At 39.7% G+C, this 11274-nt stretch overlaps 9 non-coding genes across 9 annotated transcripts; all 9 read right to left on the bottom strand.

Annotated features, from left to right (window-relative positions):
• Positions 1 to 330: 330 nt before the first annotated feature.
• LOC140029394 (5S ribosomal RNA) lies at positions 331 to 449 on the bottom strand. The gene has a single exon (XR_011833299.1). It is a non-coding gene; the product is annotated as a 5S ribosomal RNA (ribosomal RNA).
• Positions 450 to 1571: 1122 nt separating this feature from the next.
• Positions 1572 to 1690, bottom strand: LOC140029393 (5S ribosomal RNA). Its single transcript, XR_011833298.1, has one exon. It is a non-coding gene; the product is annotated as a 5S ribosomal RNA (ribosomal RNA).
• Positions 1691 to 2812: 1122 nt separating this feature from the next.
• LOC140029392 (5S ribosomal RNA) lies at positions 2813 to 2931 on the bottom strand. The gene has a single exon (XR_011833297.1). It is a non-coding gene; the product is annotated as a 5S ribosomal RNA (ribosomal RNA).
• Positions 2932 to 4053: 1122 nt separating this feature from the next.
• On the bottom strand, positions 4054 to 4172 carry LOC140029391 (5S ribosomal RNA). Its single transcript, XR_011833296.1, has one exon. It is a non-coding gene; the product is annotated as a 5S ribosomal RNA (ribosomal RNA).
• Positions 4173 to 5294: 1122 nt separating this feature from the next.
• On the bottom strand, positions 5295 to 5413 carry LOC140029390 (5S ribosomal RNA). The gene has a single exon (XR_011833295.1). It is a non-coding gene; the product is annotated as a 5S ribosomal RNA (ribosomal RNA).
• A 1122-nt stretch (positions 5414 to 6535) lies between these two features.
• Positions 6536 to 6654, bottom strand: LOC140029389 (5S ribosomal RNA). The gene has a single exon (XR_011833294.1). It is a non-coding gene; the product is annotated as a 5S ribosomal RNA (ribosomal RNA).
• Positions 6655 to 7776: 1122 nt separating this feature from the next.
• LOC140029388 (5S ribosomal RNA) lies at positions 7777 to 7895 on the bottom strand. Its single transcript, XR_011833293.1, has one exon. It is a non-coding gene; the product is annotated as a 5S ribosomal RNA (ribosomal RNA).
• A 1122-nt stretch (positions 7896 to 9017) lies between these two features.
• Positions 9018 to 9136, bottom strand: LOC140029387 (5S ribosomal RNA). Its single transcript, XR_011833292.1, has one exon. It is a non-coding gene; the product is annotated as a 5S ribosomal RNA (ribosomal RNA).
• Positions 9137 to 10258: 1122 nt separating this feature from the next.
• On the bottom strand, positions 10259 to 10377 carry LOC140029386 (5S ribosomal RNA). The gene has a single exon (XR_011833291.1). It is a non-coding gene; the product is annotated as a 5S ribosomal RNA (ribosomal RNA).
• Between the last annotated feature and the right edge of the window lie 897 nt (positions 10378 to 11274).

The raw sequence follows: 11274 nt of genomic DNA, 5'->3' as shown, positions 1-11274 counted from the left end.
AAATCGACCGGTTTTCTTTTCGGGTTCATCGGGTCCAACCCGATTCTGACCCGAATTCCCGAAACCTCAACCCAAACCCATTAATTTCGTGTTAGGTTCGTGTCGTGTCGAAAATTGCCACCCCTAGTTGCGGTGATGCATTTGCGCCGACAAATTTGAGCGACGATCCGGGCTTTGATCGAGCCGTACCGTTCCTGATTTGTCTCGCGCCTTCAGATCCTCCTTCACGCTTCGACAAGAAGCAAAATATTAAGCAATCGTTCCGACGGAGCTAAATTACTACAGGATAAAGAACGAATAGGAAATTTGGATTTCGAAACAAAAAAGAGAGGGGTGCAACACGAGGACTTCCCAGGGGGTCACCCATCCTAGTACTACTCTCGCCCAAGCACGCTTAACTTCGGAGTTCTGATGGGATCCGGTGCATTAGTGCTGGTATGATCGCACCCGCCATGTTCCTTTCGCGTTATTCTTTTAAACTACCCCGTCCTGCGAAGCAGTGTGGCTTTTCTAGACCGAAATTCATTTTAAGCGTCAATTCAAGCATTTTCCTCTTATCCTTTTATTTATTTACTTTATATTTTTTTTTGTTATTGATTTGCACCCTGTTTTTTTCCCTCATCCCGCAACTCTAAATTATCATGAAATCAATCCTTCACGCTTGCAGTTAGGGGTGGCAATTCGGGTCCAAATCAGGTTGGCGGGTCGGGTTCGGGTCAACAGACCCGCCAGAAAATCTGTTGACCCGAACCCCGACCCGCCAACCCGTGACGGGTCAGGTATGCTGACCCGAACCCGAAAATTTCAGGTTTACGGGGCGGCGGGTCGACCCGAAATGACCCGAAACTTAATTTTAATTTATTAATTTATCACTGTAATTTCTAATAAAATCAATTTCTCACAAAACTAATTACATAATCAAGTAATAAAAATTTAAATAAATGATTCCAAATCAAATCTAAAATAAATTAAACACCGTAAAAGTGTTTTATCCCAAGCAAAATATAAAATAAATTAAAACAATACAAAAGTGAAAAATAATATAATATATTATTTGTCCAAGTACAATAATTTCAACTTCACACAAATTAAATAAATTCGTTTAGGATTAAGTAATTAATGCCTTTGAAAAAAAGAATAACTTAGTTTAGTTAGATAAAATTATTTTTATGTTTATTAAATTATTTTTAATTCGTAAACGGGTCATATCGGGTCATATCAGGTCACCACGGGTTGACCCGAAATCGACCGGTTTTCTTTTCGGGTTCATCGGGTCCAACCCGATTCTGACCCGAATTCCCGAAACCTCAACCCAAACCCATTAATTTCGTGTTAGGTTCGTGTCGTGTCGAAAATTGCCACCCCTAGTTGCGGTGATGCATTTGCGCCGACAAATTTGAGCGACGATCCGGGCTTTGATCGAGCCGTACCGTTCCTGATTTGTCTCGCGCCTTCAGATCCTCCTTCACGCTTCGACAAGAAGCAAAATATTAAGCAATCGTTCCGACGGAGCTAAATTACTACAGGATAAAGAACGAATAGGAAATTTGGATTTCGAAACAAAAAAGAGAGGGGTGCAACACGAGGACTTCCCAGGGGGTCACCCATCCTAGTACTACTCTCGCCCAAGCACGCTTAACTTCGGAGTTCTGATGGGATCCGGTGCATTAGTGCTGGTATGATCGCACCCGCCATGTTCCTTTCGCGTTATTCTTTTAAACTACCCCGTCCTGCGAAGCAGTGTGGCTTTTCTAGACCGAAATTCATTTTAAGCGTCAATTCAAGCATTTTCCTCTTATCCTTTTATTTATTTACTTTATATTTTTTTTTGTTATTGATTTGCACCCTGTTTTTTTCCCTCATCCCGCAACTCTAAATTATCATGAAATCAATCCTTCACGCTTGCAGTTAGGGGTGGCAATTCGGGTCCAAATCAGGTTGGCGGGTCGGGTTCGGGTCAACAGACCCGCCAGAAAATCTGTTGACCCGAACCCCGACCCGCCAACCCGTGACGGGTCAGGTATGCTGACCCGAACCCGAAAATTTCAGGTTTACGGGGCGGCGGGTCGACCCGAAATGACCCGAAACTTAATTTTAATTTATTAATTTATCACTGTAATTTCTAATAAAATCAATTTCTCACAAAACTAATTACATAATCAAGTAATAAAAATTTAAATAAATGATTCCAAATCAAATCTAAAATAAATTAAACACCGTAAAAGTGTTTTATCCCAAGCAAAATATAAAATAAATTAAAACAATACAAAAGTGAAAAATAATATAATATATTATTTGTCCAAGTACAATAATTTCAACTTCACACAAATTAAATAAATTCGTTTAGGATTAAGTAATTAATGCCTTTGAAAAAAAGAATAACTTAGTTTAGTTAGATAAAATTATTTTTATGTTTATTAAATTATTTTTAATTCGTAAACGGGTCATATCGGGTCATATCAGGTCACCACGGGTTGACCCGAAATCGACCGGTTTTCTTTTCGGGTTCATCGGGTCCAACCCGATTCTGACCCGAATTCCCGAAACCTCAACCCAAACCCATTAATTTCGTGTTAGGTTCGTGTCGTGTCGAAAATTGCCACCCCTAGTTGCGGTGATGCATTTGCGCCGACAAATTTGAGCGACGATCCGGGCTTTGATCGAGCCGTACCGTTCCTGATTTGTCTCGCGCCTTCAGATCCTCCTTCACGCTTCGACAAGAAGCAAAATATTAAGCAATCGTTCCGACGGAGCTAAATTACTACAGGATAAAGAACGAATAGGAAATTTGGATTTCGAAACAAAAAAGAGAGGGGTGCAACACGAGGACTTCCCAGGGGGTCACCCATCCTAGTACTACTCTCGCCCAAGCACGCTTAACTTCGGAGTTCTGATGGGATCCGGTGCATTAGTGCTGGTATGATCGCACCCGCCATGTTCCTTTCGCGTTATTCTTTTAAACTACCCCGTCCTGCGAAGCAGTGTGGCTTTTCTAGACCGAAATTCATTTTAAGCGTCAATTCAAGCATTTTCCTCTTATCCTTTTATTTATTTACTTTATATTTTTTTTTGTTATTGATTTGCACCCTGTTTTTTTCCCTCATCCCGCAACTCTAAATTATCATGAAATCAATCCTTCACGCTTGCAGTTAGGGGTGGCAATTCGGGTCCAAATCAGGTTGGCGGGTCGGGTTCGGGTCAACAGACCCGCCAGAAAATCTGTTGACCCGAACCCCGACCCGCCAACCCGTGACGGGTCAGGTATGCTGACCCGAACCCGAAAATTTCAGGTTTACGGGGCGGCGGGTCGACCCGAAATGACCCGAAACTTAATTTTAATTTATTAATTTATCACTGTAATTTCTAATAAAATCAATTTCTCACAAAACTAATTACATAATCAAGTAATAAAAATTTAAATAAATGATTCCAAATCAAATCTAAAATAAATTAAACACCGTAAAAGTGTTTTATCCCAAGCAAAATATAAAATAAATTAAAACAATACAAAAGTGAAAAATAATATAATATATTATTTGTCCAAGTACAATAATTTCAACTTCACACAAATTAAATAAATTCGTTTAGGATTAAGTAATTAATGCCTTTGAAAAAAAGAATAACTTAGTTTAGTTAGATAAAATTATTTTTATGTTTATTAAATTATTTTTAATTCGTAAACGGGTCATATCGGGTCATATCAGGTCACCACGGGTTGACCCGAAATCGACCGGTTTTCTTTTCGGGTTCATCGGGTCCAACCCGATTCTGACCCGAATTCCCGAAACCTCAACCCAAACCCATTAATTTCGTGTTAGGTTCGTGTCGTGTCGAAAATTGCCACCCCTAGTTGCGGTGATGCATTTGCGCCGACAAATTTGAGCGACGATCCGGGCTTTGATCGAGCCGTACCGTTCCTGATTTGTCTCGCGCCTTCAGATCCTCCTTCACGCTTCGACAAGAAGCAAAATATTAAGCAATCGTTCCGACGGAGCTAAATTACTACAGGATAAAGAACGAATAGGAAATTTGGATTTCGAAACAAAAAAGAGAGGGGTGCAACACGAGGACTTCCCAGGGGGTCACCCATCCTAGTACTACTCTCGCCCAAGCACGCTTAACTTCGGAGTTCTGATGGGATCCGGTGCATTAGTGCTGGTATGATCGCACCCGCCATGTTCCTTTCGCGTTATTCTTTTAAACTACCCCGTCCTGCGAAGCAGTGTGGCTTTTCTAGACCGAAATTCATTTTAAGCGTCAATTCAAGCATTTTCCTCTTATCCTTTTATTTATTTACTTTATATTTTTTTTTGTTATTGATTTGCACCCTGTTTTTTTCCCTCATCCCGCAACTCTAAATTATCATGAAATCAATCCTTCACGCTTGCAGTTAGGGGTGGCAATTCGGGTCCAAATCAGGTTGGCGGGTCGGGTTCGGGTCAACAGACCCGCCAGAAAATCTGTTGACCCGAACCCCGACCCGCCAACCCGTGACGGGTCAGGTATGCTGACCCGAACCCGAAAATTTCAGGTTTACGGGGCGGCGGGTCGACCCGAAATGACCCGAAACTTAATTTTAATTTATTAATTTATCACTGTAATTTCTAATAAAATCAATTTCTCACAAAACTAATTACATAATCAAGTAATAAAAATTTAAATAAATGATTCCAAATCAAATCTAAAATAAATTAAACACCGTAAAAGTGTTTTATCCCAAGCAAAATATAAAATAAATTAAAACAATACAAAAGTGAAAAATAATATAATATATTATTTGTCCAAGTACAATAATTTCAACTTCACACAAATTAAATAAATTCGTTTAGGATTAAGTAATTAATGCCTTTGAAAAAAAGAATAACTTAGTTTAGTTAGATAAAATTATTTTTATGTTTATTAAATTATTTTTAATTCGTAAACGGGTCATATCGGGTCATATCAGGTCACCACGGGTTGACCCGAAATCGACCGGTTTTCTTTTCGGGTTCATCGGGTCCAACCCGATTCTGACCCGAATTCCCGAAACCTCAACCCAAACCCATTAATTTCGTGTTAGGTTCGTGTCGTGTCGAAAATTGCCACCCCTAGTTGCGGTGATGCATTTGCGCCGACAAATTTGAGCGACGATCCGGGCTTTGATCGAGCCGTACCGTTCCTGATTTGTCTCGCGCCTTCAGATCCTCCTTCACGCTTCGACAAGAAGCAAAATATTAAGCAATCGTTCCGACGGAGCTAAATTACTACAGGATAAAGAACGAATAGGAAATTTGGATTTCGAAACAAAAAAGAGAGGGGTGCAACACGAGGACTTCCCAGGGGGTCACCCATCCTAGTACTACTCTCGCCCAAGCACGCTTAACTTCGGAGTTCTGATGGGATCCGGTGCATTAGTGCTGGTATGATCGCACCCGCCATGTTCCTTTCGCGTTATTCTTTTAAACTACCCCGTCCTGCGAAGCAGTGTGGCTTTTCTAGACCGAAATTCATTTTAAGCGTCAATTCAAGCATTTTCCTCTTATCCTTTTATTTATTTACTTTATATTTTTTTTTGTTATTGATTTGCACCCTGTTTTTTTCCCTCATCCCGCAACTCTAAATTATCATGAAATCAATCCTTCACGCTTGCAGTTAGGGGTGGCAATTCGGGTCCAAATCAGGTTGGCGGGTCGGGTTCGGGTCAACAGACCCGCCAGAAAATCTGTTGACCCGAACCCCGACCCGCCAACCCGTGACGGGTCAGGTATGCTGACCCGAACCCGAAAATTTCAGGTTTACGGGGCGGCGGGTCGACCCGAAATGACCCGAAACTTAATTTTAATTTATTAATTTATCACTGTAATTTCTAATAAAATCAATTTCTCACAAAACTAATTACATAATCAAGTAATAAAAATTTAAATAAATGATTCCAAATCAAATCTAAAATAAATTAAACACCGTAAAAGTGTTTTATCCCAAGCAAAATATAAAATAAATTAAAACAATACAAAAGTGAAAAATAATATAATATATTATTTGTCCAAGTACAATAATTTCAACTTCACACAAATTAAATAAATTCGTTTAGGATTAAGTAATTAATGCCTTTGAAAAAAAGAATAACTTAGTTTAGTTAGATAAAATTATTTTTATGTTTATTAAATTATTTTTAATTCGTAAACGGGTCATATCGGGTCATATCAGGTCACCACGGGTTGACCCGAAATCGACCGGTTTTCTTTTCGGGTTCATCGGGTCCAACCCGATTCTGACCCGAATTCCCGAAACCTCAACCCAAACCCATTAATTTCGTGTTAGGTTCGTGTCGTGTCGAAAATTGCCACCCCTAGTTGCGGTGATGCATTTGCGCCGACAAATTTGAGCGACGATCCGGGCTTTGATCGAGCCGTACCGTTCCTGATTTGTCTCGCGCCTTCAGATCCTCCTTCACGCTTCGACAAGAAGCAAAATATTAAGCAATCGTTCCGACGGAGCTAAATTACTACAGGATAAAGAACGAATAGGAAATTTGGATTTCGAAACAAAAAAGAGAGGGGTGCAACACGAGGACTTCCCAGGGGGTCACCCATCCTAGTACTACTCTCGCCCAAGCACGCTTAACTTCGGAGTTCTGATGGGATCCGGTGCATTAGTGCTGGTATGATCGCACCCGCCATGTTCCTTTCGCGTTATTCTTTTAAACTACCCCGTCCTGCGAAGCAGTGTGGCTTTTCTAGACCGAAATTCATTTTAAGCGTCAATTCAAGCATTTTCCTCTTATCCTTTTATTTATTTACTTTATATTTTTTTTTGTTATTGATTTGCACCCTGTTTTTTTCCCTCATCCCGCAACTCTAAATTATCATGAAATCAATCCTTCACGCTTGCAGTTAGGGGTGGCAATTCGGGTCCAAATCAGGTTGGCGGGTCGGGTTCGGGTCAACAGACCCGCCAGAAAATCTGTTGACCCGAACCCCGACCCGCCAACCCGTGACGGGTCAGGTATGCTGACCCGAACCCGAAAATTTCAGGTTTACGGGGCGGCGGGTCGACCCGAAATGACCCGAAACTTAATTTTAATTTATTAATTTATCACTGTAATTTCTAATAAAATCAATTTCTCACAAAACTAATTACATAATCAAGTAATAAAAATTTAAATAAATGATTCCAAATCAAATCTAAAATAAATTAAACACCGTAAAAGTGTTTTATCCCAAGCAAAATATAAAATAAATTAAAACAATACAAAAGTGAAAAATAATATAATATATTATTTGTCCAAGTACAATAATTTCAACTTCACACAAATTAAATAAATTCGTTTAGGATTAAGTAATTAATGCCTTTGAAAAAAAGAATAACTTAGTTTAGTTAGATAAAATTATTTTTATGTTTATTAAATTATTTTTAATTCGTAAACGGGTCATATCGGGTCATATCAGGTCACCACGGGTTGACCCGAAATCGACCGGTTTTCTTTTCGGGTTCATCGGGTCCAACCCGATTCTGACCCGAATTCCCGAAACCTCAACCCAAACCCATTAATTTCGTGTTAGGTTCGTGTCGTGTCGAAAATTGCCACCCCTAGTTGCGGTGATGCATTTGCGCCGACAAATTTGAGCGACGATCCGGGCTTTGATCGAGCCGTACCGTTCCTGATTTGTCTCGCGCCTTCAGATCCTCCTTCACGCTTCGACAAGAAGCAAAATATTAAGCAATCGTTCCGACGGAGCTAAATTACTACAGGATAAAGAACGAATAGGAAATTTGGATTTCGAAACAAAAAAGAGAGGGGTGCAACACGAGGACTTCCCAGGGGGTCACCCATCCTAGTACTACTCTCGCCCAAGCACGCTTAACTTCGGAGTTCTGATGGGATCCGGTGCATTAGTGCTGGTATGATCGCACCCGCCATGTTCCTTTCGCGTTATTCTTTTAAACTACCCCGTCCTGCGAAGCAGTGTGGCTTTTCTAGACCGAAATTCATTTTAAGCGTCAATTCAAGCATTTTCCTCTTATCCTTTTATTTATTTACTTTATATTTTTTTTTGTTATTGATTTGCACCCTGTTTTTTTCCCTCATCCCGCAACTCTAAATTATCATGAAATCAATCCTTCACGCTTGCAGTTAGGGGTGGCAATTCGGGTCCAAATCAGGTTGGCGGGTCGGGTTCGGGTCAACAGACCCGCCAGAAAATCTGTTGACCCGAACCCCGACCCGCCAACCCGTGACGGGTCAGGTATGCTGACCCGAACCCGAAAATTTCAGGTTTACGGGGCGGCGGGTCGACCCGAAATGACCCGAAACTTAATTTTAATTTATTAATTTATCACTGTAATTTCTAATAAAATCAATTTCTCACAAAACTAATTACATAATCAAGTAATAAAAATTTAAATAAATGATTCCAAATCAAATCTAAAATAAATTAAACACCGTAAAAGTGTTTTATCCCAAGCAAAATATAAAATAAATTAAAACAATACAAAAGTGAAAAATAATATAATATATTATTTGTCCAAGTACAATAATTTCAACTTCACACAAATTAAATAAATTCGTTTAGGATTAAGTAATTAATGCCTTTGAAAAAAAGAATAACTTAGTTTAGTTAGATAAAATTATTTTTATGTTTATTAAATTATTTTTAATTCGTAAACGGGTCATATCGGGTCATATCAGGTCACCACGGGTTGACCCGAAATCGACCGGTTTTCTTTTCGGGTTCATCGGGTCCAACCCGATTCTGACCCGAATTCCCGAAACCTCAACCCAAACCCATTAATTTCGTGTTAGGTTCGTGTCGTGTCGAAAATTGCCACCCCTAGTTGCGGTGATGCATTTGCGCCGACAAATTTGAGCGACGATCCGGGCTTTGATCGAGCCGTACCGTTCCTGATTTGTCTCGCGCCTTCAGATCCTCCTTCACGCTTCGACAAGAAGCAAAATATTAAGCAATCGTTCCGACGGAGCTAAATTACTACAGGATAAAGAACGAATAGGAAATTTGGATTTCGAAACAAAAAAGAGAGGGGTGCAACACGAGGACTTCCCAGGGGGTCACCCATCCTAGTACTACTCTCGCCCAAGCACGCTTAACTTCGGAGTTCTGATGGGATCCGGTGCATTAGTGCTGGTATGATCGCACCCGCCATGTTCCTTTCGCGTTATTCTTTTAAACTACCCCGTCCTGCGAAGCAGTGTGGCTTTTCTAGACCGAAATTCATTTTAAGCGTCAATTCAAGCATTTTCCTCTTATCCTTTTATTTATTTACTTTATATTTTTTTTTGTTATTGATTTGCACCCTGTTTTTTTCCCTCATCCCGCAACTCTAAATTATCATGAAATCAATCCTTCACGCTTGCAGTTAGGGGTGGCAATTCGGGTCCAAATCAGGTTGGCGGGTCGGGTTCGGGTCAACAGACCCGCCAGAAAATCTGTTGACCCGAACCCCGACCCGCCAACCCGTGACGGGTCAGGTATGCTGACCCGAACCCGAAAATTTCAGGTTTACGGGGCGGCGGGTCGACCCGAAATGACCCGAAACTTAATTTTAATTTATTAATTTATCACTGTAATTTCTAATAAAATCAATTTCTCACAAAACTAATTACATAATCAAGTAATAAAAATTTAAATAAATGATTCCAAATCAAATCTAAAATAAATTAAACACCGTAAAAGTGTTTTATCCCAAGCAAAATATAAAATAAATTAAAACAATACAAAAGTGAAAAATAATATAATATATTATTTGTCCAAGTACAATAATTTCAACTTCACACAAATTAAATAAATTCGTTTAGGATTAAGTAATTAATGCCTTTGAAAAAAAGAATAACTTAGTTTAGTTAGATAAAATTATTTTTATGTTTATTAAATTATTTTTAATTCGTAAACGGGTCATATCGGGTCATATCAGGTCACCACGGGTTGACCCGAAATCGACCGGTTTTCTTTTCGGGTTCATCGGGTCCAACCCGATTCTGACCCGAATTCCCGAAACCTCAACCCAAACCCATTAATTTCGTGTTAGGTTCGTGTCGTGTCGAAAATTGCCACCCCTAGTTGCGGTGATGCATTTGCGCCGACAAATTTGAGCGACGATCCGGGCTTTGATCGAGCCGTACCGTTCCTGATTTGTCTCGCGCCTTCAGATCCTCCTTCACGCTTCGACAAGAAGCAAAATATTAAGCAATCGTTCCGACGGAGCTAAATTACTACAGGATAAAGAACGAATAGGAAATTTGGATTTCGAAACAAAAAAGAGAGGGGTGCAACACGAGGACTTCCCAGGGGGTCACCCATCCTAGTACTACTCTCGCCCAAGCACGCTTAACTTCGGAGTTCTGATGGGATCCGGTGCATTAGTGCTGGTATGATCGCACCCGCCATGTTCCTTTCGCGTTATTCTTTTAAACTACCCCGTCCTGCGAAGCAGTGTGGCTTTTCTAGACCGAAATTCATTTTAAGCGTCAATTCAAGCATTTTCCTCTTATCCTTTTATTTATTTACTTTATATTTTTTTTTGTTATTGATTTGCACCCTGTTTTTTTCCCTCATCCCGCAACTCTAAATTATCATGAAATCAATCCTTCACGCTTGCAGTTAGGGGTGGCAATTCGGGTCCAAATCAGGTTGGCGGGTCGGGTTCGGGTCAACAGACCCGCCAGAAAATCTGTTGACCCGAACCCCGACCCGCCAACCCGTGACGGGTCAGGTATGCTGACCCGAACCCGAAAATTTCAGGTTTACGGGGCGGCGGGTCGACCCGAAATGACCCGAAACTTAATTTTAATTTATTAATTTATCACTGTAATTTCTAATAAAATCAATTTCTCACAAAACTAATTACATAATCAAGTAATAAAAATTTAAATAAATGATTCCAAATCAAATCTAAAATAAATTAAACACCGTAAAAGTGTTTTATCCCAAGCAAAATATAAAATAAATTAAAACAATACAAAAGTGAAAAATAATATAATATATTATTTGTCCAAGTACAATAATTTCAACTTCACACAAATTAAATAAATTCGTTTAGGATTAAGTAATTAATGCCTTTGAAAAAAAGAATAACTTAGTTTAGTTAGATAAAATTATTTTTATGTTTATTAAATTATTTTTAATTCGTAAACGGGTCATATCGGGTCATATCAGGTCACCACGGGTTGACCCGAAATCGACCGGTTTTCTTTTCGGGTTCATCGGGTCCAACCCGATTCTGACCCGAATTCCCGAAACCTCAACCCAAACCCATTAATTTCGTGTTAGGTTCGTGTCG

This window comes from Coffea arabica, chromosome 11e, assembly GCF_036785885.1.
Source record: "Coffea arabica cultivar ET-39 chromosome 11e, Coffea Arabica ET-39 HiFi, whole genome shotgun sequence".
NCBI lineage: Eukaryota > Viridiplantae > Streptophyta > Magnoliopsida > Gentianales > Rubiaceae > Coffea > Coffea arabica.
Note: the sequence above shows the minus strand (reverse complement) of the source record. Positions and strands in the feature narration are given on the sequence as shown.